The sequence below is a fragment of the Mytilus galloprovincialis genome, chromosome 1, assembly GCF_965363235.1.
Source record: "Mytilus galloprovincialis chromosome 1, xbMytGall1.hap1.1, whole genome shotgun sequence".
NCBI lineage: Eukaryota > Metazoa > Mollusca > Bivalvia > Mytilida > Mytilidae > Mytilus > Mytilus galloprovincialis.
The window spans coordinates 86,033,227-86,046,974 of NC_134838.1; the positions used below are offsets into that span (position 1 = coordinate 86,033,227).

General features: G+C 30.9%; 1 protein-coding gene across 1 annotated transcript in view; it reads right to left on the reverse strand.

The window, feature by feature from the left end:
- Nucleotides 1–12,862, reverse strand: part of LOC143042690 (putative ferric-chelate reductase 1 homolog) — a 35,832-nt gene extending 22,970 nt beyond the window's left edge. The window contains exon 1 of the mRNA XM_076215134.1: nt 12,695–12,862. The gene's annotated coding sequence lies outside the window, so the exon portion shown is untranslated. The remainder of the gene's footprint in view (nt 1–12,694) is intronic.
- Between the last annotated feature and the right edge of the window lie 886 nt (nt 12,863–13,748).

The following is a 13,748-nucleotide window of genomic DNA, read 5'->3' on the forward strand; positions in this document are numbered from 1 at the left end:
TGGTATGTGGATTGAACAAATAAAGGACATTTTAAAACATATTGAAATTGTTGACTACCAGCTTGATTCAATATTCAAAACCTACCAGCTTGATTCAATATTCAAAACAAGGGGCTTCAAAGAGCATGAATCAAGCAAATTGACAAAACTATTAAATTCAAACAAATTAAATTCGAAATTCTTCAAAACCCCTACCCCCAAATAAAGAGGACCTCGCATAAGAAGTCATTAGAATATTTGCAGCAAGTGAATATTTGATGTAAATTTGCTTTTATCATTTATTGTGCAGGTTCTCTCAATCTTGTTTTGCTGTTTACAGCTTCTGTCTATCTACAAGAGTGTTAGAGATATATATTACAATAAGCAAACATTTAAACTGTGAGAAAAAACATCATTTTAAAAGTAATAACAATTGGTGATTTAAGTCATAATCTATTGGCATTTAGTAAGGTTTTAAGTGACGATAAATACATTGAAAGATGACATAAAAAGGCGTAATGTACGATGTCACAAACCTTTACTCTGTTTGGACGAAATAACGGATTGAACAAAAACCATAAACAAAATGTTTGATACAATTAAAATATAGCATTACGCACGTAAAACCAAACTTAAAAATGAAATGATAAAGATAAATTTTTAAAAGGAAGGTGTCATTATCACCACTGTCAAGTTGTTTGGATTTTGTAGCCTTTAGTACATGAGTATGTAAATATCACTGACAGGTTCATTTTTCTACCATGTCCATGATAAGGCTACTCGAGTGTTATTATTAAAAAATATCTGATCAACTAAAACTTCAAAGGCTTAATTATAATCACAAAGAGTACAAGTTAGTATTATTTAATAAAATATTGAATCTGAATCTTCAAATAAATAATGTCAAAATACATTTTAAAGGAGAGACGAAAGATACCAGAGGGACAGTCAAACACTGACAACGCCATGGCTACAAATGACAAAAAAAAAAACAAACAAATAACAGTACACATGACAAAACATGGAAAACTAAAAACTAAGTAGCACGAACCCCACCAAAAACTGGGGATGATCTCAGGTTCTCCGGAAGGGTAAGCAGATCCTGCTCCACATGTAGCACCCGTCTTGTTGCTCATTTTATTATAACCCGGTAAATAGTCTAATTCGGTAGGTCAGATTCATGAAAAGTGAAGAGGATTGTAGTTATGACGTAAAAAAACATATCCGATATCATCTGTGAAACGGTTATTCCATAACCGTCAACCAACCCGTTATGGCGTCCGTAAAATTTACGAAGAGATAATTTCATTTTCACCATTTTGAACTATTGGTTTAATAGCTGTCTTGTGATCAGCAAGTTCAGCAACACTCTATCAAGGAAATCATGATAGGAAATACAATGACGGGAATATCGTATCAATTGGGAGATAGATACTCCGTATGCAGGCGCCGTTGTAATGTTGCTACTTAGAAATAGAAAGTTCACAGTTTGGAAAGCTGAAATTATCTCTTTTGTCGTAAACATGTGTCAGAACAGAGTTCGGTTATTACAGGTTCTCAGTTAGGTCGGGTTTGTTTACAGATTTCACTTTTAAAACATGATGAGATAAAGAGATAATGGTAAGTGTGACAGAGAGAATAGGAAATGTACTTGACATGGTTTAATGATTAAAATTTATCGAAGTATTGTCTTTTTTCTTAATTTACACTTACCTTTACATTTATAAATTAAAGAAGTATATGGTTTTGAACTTACATAAAACTTGGAATTGTTTGAAAGGTAACAGATTTATACTTATTCATAAAAAGAAATGATCTGCAATTTATCATTATGATTGATTGAATTAGACATCTAGTCTTATTTCATTATAATTTAACAGTGTGAAAATATTGAAAGATAGAATATATATTTAGCAATGGCGTTAGAAAAGTAATAAGTCACATCTTTTTTTGTTAAAGATGGCGTAGTTTTGTCAGACTGCGTGTTTTGTTTAATGTACATTGTTACAGACAATGAATAGATCAGACTGAGAACTATTGTATTGTATATAGAGCTGAAATTATTTTCCAAAAATTAAATTATAGAAGTCATTAACTCAAAGTTTTAACGAAGGAAGCATTTGTTTCAGGCAGTAAGGAGACAAATAGTTGCTTTGATCTATATAATTTCAGATTCTGGTAGGTAGTTGTTAAAGAGGGGCCACAGATACTAAAGGGACATTCAAGTTCACAAGTCTAAAATAAACTAAAACGCCATGACTTAAAAAGAAAAAGACTCAAAGACAAGCAATAGCACATAAAACACAACAAAGAAAACTAAAGACGGAGCAACACAAATCCCACCAAAAACCGGGGCCGAGCTCAGGTGTTCCGGAATCGAAGCAGATCCCACTCTTATTCGGTAGGCTACATTCTGGGAAAAGAAGACAAGATTGTGGTAACGTCAATTAGAACATATCCGTTGTCATCTGTGTAATAGATATCCAATAACGGTCAACCAACTTGTAATGGCGTCCACATAATTTACTAAGGAATTATTTCAATTTCACCACTTGGAACTCTTATAGTTTAATAGCTTCTTTGTGAGCAAAAACTCTTCATCGAGGAAATCCTTATAGGAGTATCGTATCGACTTGAAGATATATGCTCCGTATGTAGGCTATGTTGGAATTTTGCTGCACAGAAATGGAAAGTTCACAATCAGGAAACTGAAATCTCTTTTGGCGTAAAATGTTGTTTTCAACCCACTCTCATTGACAATTTCTAAATGTAAGTCAAGATATGAGGCAGCCTTAACTTATCTATAGTATTCTTTATCTCAAGCCCAAACGGAAATATACATTCAATATAGTAACCAAACTTTTAATTATTTTGAGTAAACATAATCTATATAGCGAAAAGTTAAGGATAAACGTAACCTTTTTCTTTCTACATAAGGAGCTACTGTCTAATGTCAACCTCATATGAATAAAGGTACAAATCGCTAAGAAGATGAGTACAGTTGGTACCCATGGGGTTATCAAATGGGGTTTTCAGAAAAGCACGTCCTCCAAACATAAAAAAAAATGTTGTCAATCAAGAAACCAAGCATCTTAATAATGTCAGTTGAAAAGAATTTATGTTTGAATCGGAGCAATTTTTTACAAAGTACGATTTACCCTCCCCTGAGACAAGATACTTGTATCCACGTTGTCCATTCCTTTATGAAAAAAGCCATCCCCAACTCTTCAATTTGTTTCTTAATTTGGACTTGGGAATACTTTTGTAGATAAGTCAAATGTTTTAAATTGCTATTGCAAGTGAGGTATACACGATAAAGGCCAATAAGTGTTTAAAGCTGTTCAGTGATATATAGTTAGTTATGTTTTAATATAGTAAGTTTTAGTTCTAGTTTATAGTTACTGTATAATTTGGTAAAATCATTAAAACAATTCAATTATATCCAATATTCCATTCACTAAGAACGAGAGACTAGTGTACAGATGACATTCGATAATCAAAGAGTTTTGACAACCTCACTGGAGTTCATCTACAGATAACGTTGGTTTTTTTTTTTTTGGCTTTTTTAATAATTGTGAAAAAATTATGTGTAGGCACGTGCCTAAAGTGCCTAACGGCAGCTACGCCCCTGGTTTCATTGACTAGGGAGCTATTTTTATTTGTCACAAATTGATCATTTTCAAAAAGAACACGATACATTTCTCATAACCTTGACTTAATGGTATGATATAACTTACATATCTGACAGTTTATACCACTATAGGCATGATGTACATGTATGTAACGACATATACTTAATGAAGAGTTTTATGAAGGATTACAACATATTTATAATATCATAGTTATATAAAAGTTACAGCTTTGATTAAAGTATAAAATATGATTTAAAATTTCCTGAAAGTATTTGCTTTTTTTGTAATGTATAATCAACTTGTGGGATCGATGGTCGAATTGTTGACCAATCCTAAGAGAATGAAAATTCTAAAATAGCCTTCCAAACAAGTTTGATACAGCTACATCTAGATGTAATCTAAATTACATATGGTTTTTGCTTTTTTTTTGTCATTGCATCTTAATCGAACAGACGTATAAAAATGGTTTGAAAGATCAAACTAGAATAAAGTTGGTAAAGCTCTGCACTCTGACTTTACCACTTTTAAAGAGTAAAAAAAAATATGCAATATGTTGCTGTGTGTTTTGCATTTTTAAAAAGTCACTAGAAATAATTGATGTTGAAAAAATAAATATTTTTACTATAGACATTATTTTTTTTTACAAACATCTTTTTTAGATATTGGACGATACAAATGACAACCTTACTAAGACTGCAACAAAATACCAAACTGTTCACCATATGTAACGTAATAAAAAAAATAATAAAACATAGAGTTGATATGTGTAAATGTTCGTCAAAATCTATAGAAACAATATATATAAATAGTCCCATTGTAATGTTAAGAAAACATTAGTGCATTTAGTTTGCCTTGGAGACAATAACCATAAAGAGTACAAAAGCAGTTATTTTATAAATAAACACAATGTACATTGTCTTCAACAGTATACAGCTTGTCTATTGTTTAATTAACCATTATATTTGGTTGTATTGCACTGCTGGGTTGCTGCATCGTTGAACCGAACTTCTCTTTAAATAATACAAATCAAAATAAGTAAACCGTATTCACATTTCTATCACTTTTTATGGTTTTTCAAACCTTTGCCAACAGTTGAAAAACCTTTTATTTTTCATAAAGATCTTTGCCTGCAAAAACTATTTACAGTAGCTAGCTGTCGTTATAGCAATTGATACTTAGTAACAGGGTAAACAAGTCGGTATATTATCCTCTCAAAGTTGCTGTATAAATCCAAAACAAAAGATTTGAAATAAATCATTAAGATCTGTTGCAAAAAAAAAAAACGATCAACCAACGAAACAAATAAATACAAATTTGTAAGTCATTGATTTGGAAATTTTGGTGTGAAAAATCTTAATAAACAAAATTTATCATAAAACAATTTGATTTTAATTTTCGAAGAAGCAGCTATACAAATATTTAAAAACTAGATGTGTCAAATCGACACGTATGGCCCCGTCCCAAAAAGTTGAAAAATCTGCAATTTCAATATAAACACATGTGGACACAAACATGATGGTAGTCTCACATACCAAAGGTCTGCCCAATATCTGAAAGCGTTTAGAAAAAAAGTCCGTACAACTGTGATTTTCAACAATTTCTCAAAGTCCAAAGCCCGTAATTTCGGCAAAAATTAGTGGAGCGGAACGAAACTTAAACTTGATCGGTTAACTTACATACCAAAAATCAGCCCAATATCTGAAGGCATTTAGAAAAAAACTCCATATAATGGTTTGTTGCGGAATGACGAAATGACGGAATGACGGAATTACGGACTTTCGGAATGACGGAATTTCTGAATGACGGACAAGGGTAAAACTATATGGCACCAACAACTTCGTTGCGAGGGCCATAAATAATACAATCATTTCATTATTTCACGTGTCGAAACGTTTCCCTTTATTTACTATCGAAGATATTTATTGTCAATGTTATGTTTTTGGTAGGTAGCTTACATATATCGTTTAATTGCACCCCTCTTGGAATTACTTTTCTACATTTGAAAAAGCCTGTACCAAGTCAGGAATATGACAGTTGTTGTCCATTCGTTTGATGTGTTTTATCATTTGTTTTGTCATTTGATTAGGGACTTTTCGTTTTGAATTTTCCTCGGAGTTCAGTATTTTTGTGATTTTACTTTTTACAATGGGAACATGCACTTATATTTATAAAATTGTATTTGTTTTTCAAAAATTGTTCTTGTGCTTGGGTTTTGTGTGTATCTTATGTGTCCATTTGTCCGTTTTCCTCAAATTACAGAGGTGGCATAGCGTATTAATTTATGCTTATATATTTTTAGCCGAATCTTTTGACTAGTCATGGGAATGTACATTCATGAAATTTAATGTAATCAAACTTTGTAAACTTATACTATAATCTAGAGTTTGAAGGAAGAAACTGAGAAAAATTACAATACACAATATAGATCAAATGTGCCGTGCGATGTGTGTGTGATTATAAATTACCTAATGTCCAGTAGCAAATATTCTGTGAATATTCAGGATTAAAAAAAATCAACAATTTGCACATTAGGCATCCAAGATTCATTTATCATTTTTTTTCCACTTTAAAAAAAATAAATTAAGGGAAAAATTTTACAAAAGTAATTCTACGCATTTGAAAGAAAGGCTTGCTTATTTATGAAACTATGGGGTATCAATTCGGCATTTGTGCATCATTTCCGACTACATGGAAAAAAGAACATTAAGTCTATACAAGTGAAGTTATGATATTAAGGTTAGCACTATGCAACATACGTTTGTTAAAACACGTATCCTTCTGTATTCGATTTCTATATGTATATTAGATTGAAATGTGTAAAGGTCATTATCATCATCTTCAAGGGTGTGTGTACTTTAAAGAGAACTAAAGTACTAGACATTTTCATAAAATGCTTTCAACAAATATCATATGATTCTCAAATTACTTTTCTAATGTTTCAAACAAAATGAAAATCGTTCCTATTGATAAAATAAGAAAATCCTCTTTTCGCTATTTTTATGTTTTGTATCTAAAAAAAAATGTAACTACACAAACAAAATAACATTTATTTGCACTGCTACGTATGAAAAAATAATTTGTAGTAAATGTAACAGTCAACTTAAGGATGTCTGCTGCTCTAATTTAAAATAACAAGGATTTCATGTGATTGCTTAAAATGAAAACAACTTTGATATTTAAAAAAAATGAAGTAATAAAATCGATAGTCTCGTGTGTAGTTTTCAAAATACGAGACATTTAGAAAATGGCGGGAAAAGGGTTTTCTTCAGACTTTACTATTTGTTAACATTGGAATTGTTTTTTACCCTTTAAACCAAGAAAAAATAACAAGGATTTCATGACAAAAATTCAAATGGTCATCAATGATCTATTGAACAGATTTATGAAGACAAAAGTGGGGTCTCGTGTAAAAAATATTTTAATACATTTGTATGGATAAAACCTGAGAAAATCGAAAATATGACAAGAATTCAAAAACATGACCAGCAGACATCCTTAACGGCCTATACATCTTTAAACATAGTTATAACTAACTATTAAAATGTTAGATAGGTTGTACAATTTACAGGACAAATCAGGCCAGTCAACATTACCGACATATTTAAAACCAACATTATTGCAATCAGGACAGTCCGACATATTTAAAACCAACATTATTGCAATCAGGACAGTCAACATTACCAACATATTTAAAACCAACATTATTGCAATCAGGACAGTCAACATTACCGACATATTTAAAACCAACATTATTGCAATCAGGACAGTCAACATTACCGACATGTTAAAAACCAACAATATTGCAATTAGGAAAGTCAACATTACCCACATATTCAAAACAACATTGCTGCAATCAGGACAGTCAACATTACAATCATTTTCAAAACAAACATTATTGCAATCAGGACAGTAGACATTATCACCATATTCAAAACAAACAATATTGCAATTAGGACAGTCAACATTACCGACAAATTCAAAACCAAATATATTGCAATCAGGACAATCAACATTACCGACATATTCAACACTAAATATATTGCAATCAGGACAGTCAACTTTACCGACATATTCAAAACCAACGACATTTTCAAGACAATCAACATAATCAAAACCAGCAATTCAGTTTGTAAATATTGCAAGTCTTTTAAGACGATATTCCCTCAGTATCCTCCTTTTGTCTGACATGTATTTTGATGTATAATGTGATTAATGTGAATTTGACAACGATACGTTTGTTATACGTTAATGTTTATGACTTTTTCAGTAAAAAAAACTGTGTTATTCATTTCTAATATGGAAAAAAAACTGTCAGTTTTGTTACACCCAAAAAGAAAGTAACTATAAACCAGACTGAGTGATAATTGTATAGACTCAGTATTAGTTTATTCTTATAATCAACTTACACAGAGAACAAGCAAGTCTCCCATTTGATAACTTCTATTCGGTCGAAAATAAAAAAAATCATAGCGAACAAATTTGCGAACTTTCATTGAAAACGCGTGATTCGATAAGATATACTAATGATATCATGTGACTAAAATGATTAGAGAAAGATTTGTTTTACACCATTTTTATGTCATGGTGTAAAAAGTCCTGTTTGGCAAACGTATAATGTCGCCAGGAAATGTCAGTACAATGTTAAAAAAAAATCTATTGCTTTCTATCTCCTTTTTGTCGCCTATTTTTTGGGTCAGGGCAAACGAATATTTGAGAATTTCAAAGTTGCTTTCAGAAACCGTTATTCAAAGAAATAAAAACCATGGACAAAAACAAATGTATAAAAAAACAAAACAACTAACACCATCCCACCTTTTTTCTATCGAATACTACATATTTATTGGGCAAAAATCAAACAGAATTCGTTATATACATACTGATCATGACTATAAATGTTTTACAGCTAAGGTCATAGGTCATTGCTGATCATTTAACATGTTATTTTATGATATGATATCCACGATAAAGTACTGATAATCACATTTTGCTTTTATAGATCTCCATTTTGTCATGTTAAACAATCAATTTACATTCCTGTTCAGTAGACCTATTAGAAAGCAGGCGAAGAAAAGTACCACATCACAAAGGCGTGGTACTATGTGCATGTCAGGGCAAAATTTAAAAAGGAAATAAAAAATTTAATGACTCAGTTATACAAGACTTTTTTATTCCATGAAATTATAACCGGACACTAATTATCAACATATAAATTATTTGATTTGAGGTGCAATAATAGAAAATATATTAATTTTGTTTTGCCATTCAGTTTCAGTTCCTGGCAGTAATTTCTGGAAAATTCCATAAGTTTTTTTTAAACAGACTGGAAAAAAGGAATTGTCCAAATCCAAGGCCTCATAAACTGAAAAAGCGCTAGGGAAATGGAAACCCATTTTGGTAAATTGATCACTAACATCAATTTGAATTTCGACCCATGGAATGACTGAGGGTACTGATGATTTATATTTATTGTCAGCTCAATACTTCTATCGTCCAGCAGTAATACACTTGCATAAATTGGGCACCCCTTTGACTGTGTGGGATGTACAAATATGCAGCCAATTCCAGTCGGAATTAGAAAGTTCAATCCGCTGCCTTATATATACATATATAAATATATATGATGAACACCACGCTCTCTACATACGTTAAAAATGTATAACTAGGTGGGCTCGTTTATATTGCAAGGCATGATTTTTCGCCTATTCATCATAACCTCATTGTTGAGAGGCAACTCACACCCTTCATCCCGATTCGATTGGCATGCCTTGCAGAGCCTATCTGTTCTATAATATTTAATGTGTTCTACGTCTAAATATGCAAGCAATATATATGCACAATGACTTTAAGCCACTCACAACAAATCAATGCGCATTTCAACATTATCTTATTTTTGTGCGTGTAAATGTTACCGGCTTAACCTTTCTATACGAATCGATGAAAAAAAAACATCGCCTGTGATTAACTAAATCAAAGGCAGTTTAAAAACAAAAGAGAAAATATCGAAATATGGTTATGTGTGTTACCACTAAAACAAATTGTGTAAAATTTCTTGAGATCATCAATAAAAACTTCATTTTAATTTCTAATTTCTCAACAAAATATATGTAAATAAAGTAAAAATTATTCTTAAACCTTTGAAAACTTTTAAGTGAAATTCTTTGGCTTCGTGACATAATGAAATTGTGCCCTTATTTAGTTTTCTGTTTTAGAGATTCCACCAGAATTTGAAAACACGAACAATTGTTGCGGTTTTTGGAAGGAAGGTGGTTAATCTCTTTGACTGTAATCATATAAAGGAGTGACAGAGACTAAGGCGACATGAAGGGGAGGAAGAAATATATAATTAAAGCATCCCCGTGTACATAACATGTATTGAGGTAATCAAATTATCACCACGTTTAAAAACGTCATAGATACAAGAAGATCATATGGTATGAGTGCCAATGGAACAATTCTCCATCTAAGTCACAATTTATAAAAGTAGACCATTATAGGTCAAAGAACAGTCTTCAACACAGAGCCGTGGCTCACACCGAACAGCAAGACATAAAGTCCCACAAATGGCTAGTGTAAAATAATTTAAACGGGAAAACCAATGGTCAAATCTATATAAAAAAACGAGAAACACTTATGAACCACGTCAACAAACGAAAACAACTAAATAACAGATTCCTACATGTCTGTATATATTCTGTTCCGTATTCTGTGTGCTTATGTCTCCTCTCAATTTTTCGTCATGTCTATGTGCGACAATGTACAACCATATATCTCTTTGTAATGTATGTGTACGTCTATTTGTCCGTCTGTAAATCTCTGTTAGGCTTGCCTTGGCGCATCCATTAAATCGTTCGTATATATTTCTTTGTTTTGTACTTGTATTTGTCTGTCCAATCGTATGTTTTTCTGTCCTGTCTGTGTGTGTGTGTCTTTATGTACATACATATCTTTGTCATAAAATATTGTTAATGCAAACTGTTCTACAGTAAACACAGGAATTGAAAACACTTAACCAAATTAATTCACACTGTGTGAAGTCGTCCATTTTTGTCTTGTGATTAAATGGTTTTTGGTGGTAAACCGCTTCACAACATTCTATTTTATATCTCATTTTTGGGAATTTCCCGCAGGAAAATATAGACAGATATGTGCTGTCATTGTGAAACTTTCCACTTTTTGTTTAAGTCTAAATAATTTAAAAGGTTTCCATGTGCGTATGAAAACTTTTCCGTTGTATTTCCAAACGAAGATTTCCACCCCTATCTTTGCCTATTTCCTTTTATTTCCTATCCTTTTCTTTTCTTTCTTTTTTAGCTGTTGCATATTTTTGACTTAGGACATCTTTAGATTCAAACATGCAACCATTTTTAATTTAATCCAGCCAAGAAGCTGTATACATGTTTACAAGGTGATGACATCGGTTAACGTGGTAAACTATTGTTGGCTTAAAAATGTCAATAAATTACTGATCTTCTATGTTTTGGTGATAACTTTTATGTCAATGCATTTATATTTTTTAATTTTTTGTTGACTTAGATAATAGATAAGGAATTTAGACTGGTACCTAAGGTGCCATATTAACTACTGACTTACAGTGCTTATAATATTTTAAAATACAAGATTATTTTTTTACATAAGACTTTGAGAAACAACCAATTTATAAACCAACATATTTTGTCTCTGCATATTAACGGTCTATGTAATCATTCATAATACATCTTGTGGTCAAGAACATGACAGTTTGTCACACATTCTTATTCAATGATGACACACGAAAATTGTATGTAAACTTATACTTTAACATTAGGACATGGATCAGTTTCCTGATTTTACTGTTGCTAAAGAAATAATTTAGCTAAGTAATGTTTAGATAAAATTGACGTGTTATACCACTTGTAAACTTACCAACTAAGTTTACTACTCTCAAAGTCATAACTAATACTGAACTAAGTTATTTAAGTTGAATCAGTAATCTGTTCGTGGAGAAAAACTGCATCAAAGTCTTTAAATTTTTACTATAAAATCGATGCTTGCTAATAGAAAACCATAACAACAACACAAAAAAGATCTGTCCTGGTAGTGATTTCAATTCGGTACCCACCTTTTTTCTGCTAGTCAACATCAAACAAATGTCATATTAGGTTCGCTGTATTTATAGATTAATTGAATTTATTTTCCAGTTCTGTTTAAGTCAATCAAAATGCATTTCAACACAAACCGGTTTAATTAAAAAAAAAAAAAAAAAAAAAAAAAAAAAAAAAAAAAAAAAAAAAGGTAATGTTTAAAAATACAGTTTCAAAGATTTGTAAAAATTCAGTGTGAAGTAGAAAAAGTATCTGCCATATTTGGTAGTGGTGAATTCTTAGTATATTAAAAGTAATAACTAAAACATAAATAAATATATCTACATATACATCATGTATATGGTGACAGGCCACTATACATCTTGTGTTCGCAAACAAGACATGAACATTATACGACAACGAAACGTAGTTTCTACTTTGAATAAAAGTTGTAAAGATATGAATATAATCGCATTGTTGAAAAGGTTAATAGTTAAGTGTGTTAAACATATCTTAAAATCTCGCTAAGATGAAGGATTTGAACATATTCTTTAAAATATACTAAATACATGTGAAATACAACAAAATCATATAATTTCGTATAAAAAAGGACTTGTAATGTAGTAGTAAAAAAAGGGTTTAAAATGGTGAAAATCCTTCCAAAAGCGAGAAACATCCAATGGAATTTTCTATCGTGTTAAAAGGGCAAATGTAGACTTTAAAATCACACACACATGCAAGGAATCGTCAATATTGTTTTTTGTGATGTGAGTAATGTGTATGTACATGTATGATCCTTTAATCTGAAACAATAAATATTGATGGATGCTTTAGATATTCTTGCCATATCCAAAGTAAGTCCTTCTTATTTTTATCTAATCCTGACAGTATATAAACGTAGCTATTTAGAGGTCATATAGAACACAAATAGAAGTGTAATTGTAACATGTCTCATTTTAAACGAATAAACATCAATATTTATCTGTACAAGAAACAAAAGTAACATCTGTATTAATATCTTACCTGTGATTGACAGGTGAAATAGAATAAAAAAATCTTCCCGAAATAAAGTTATATCCACACTATACTAATATATATATTCCATAAGAGTACTGCATATGGTTAAATATTCCTCCGACCTGCTCTGTAAAACAAGGAGGTAGTCGTACAAACCGACATATATATCACACTACAGCCCGGAGCAGTAGAATCATCAATGACATCCTTGGGATGAACACATATGACATAAACAATAATATTATTGAGAACAGCCAATAATATAACGTTTCCTTAGAATTTAACTTTTAGGCGAAAATATATAAAAAAAGAAAAAAGATTTAGTTTTATTAAAGTTGTTTAAGAAAAAAATCGCCATCCTCTTGTTTAAACAGTATATATATAAAATAGGAAGACACCAAATGTGTTTAAAAAAATCTAACCTCTAGATACTATTCCATGACATAACATATTTTTTTCTTTTGAGCTGATCTTTGATCGAGTATTTTCTAGTACATTTAACTCCATTTTTTTGATAATGTCGAATTAGCTAGCCATTAAAACATACCTATAGTTGCTTACATTAAATTCATTGGACTCTGATAACATGTCTAATTTGACAATCATACCACATCTCCTAATTTTTACATTTACAATTTATTGATGACGTATTTGATGATCTTCATGTTTATTCATTATTAACAGGCTACGAATACTAATGTACTTATTTTTTTAAATATTGTTTCGGTAATTTGCAGCATTTATATTAATAAGACACGGTTTTAAATAAAATTCAGTTTATTAGATAAATTTAAACTGTTACAGTAAGTTATGTATGATTTGCTTTGCATCTATAAAGGAATATCAATAATAAAATTACGTCATATTACCTGCTGAAATCGACTAAAATGAAGATTACAATTTCTTTTAAAAGACATTTACATTCTTAATCAAACTTGGATAGATTTTAATTGGCTACTATATGAATATAACTGCAAGCGATGCACCAAATATTGCTTAATCATGTTAACCCTCGACCGTTTCCTCTATTGTATACCTTTTAGTGTAAACTACTTTACCA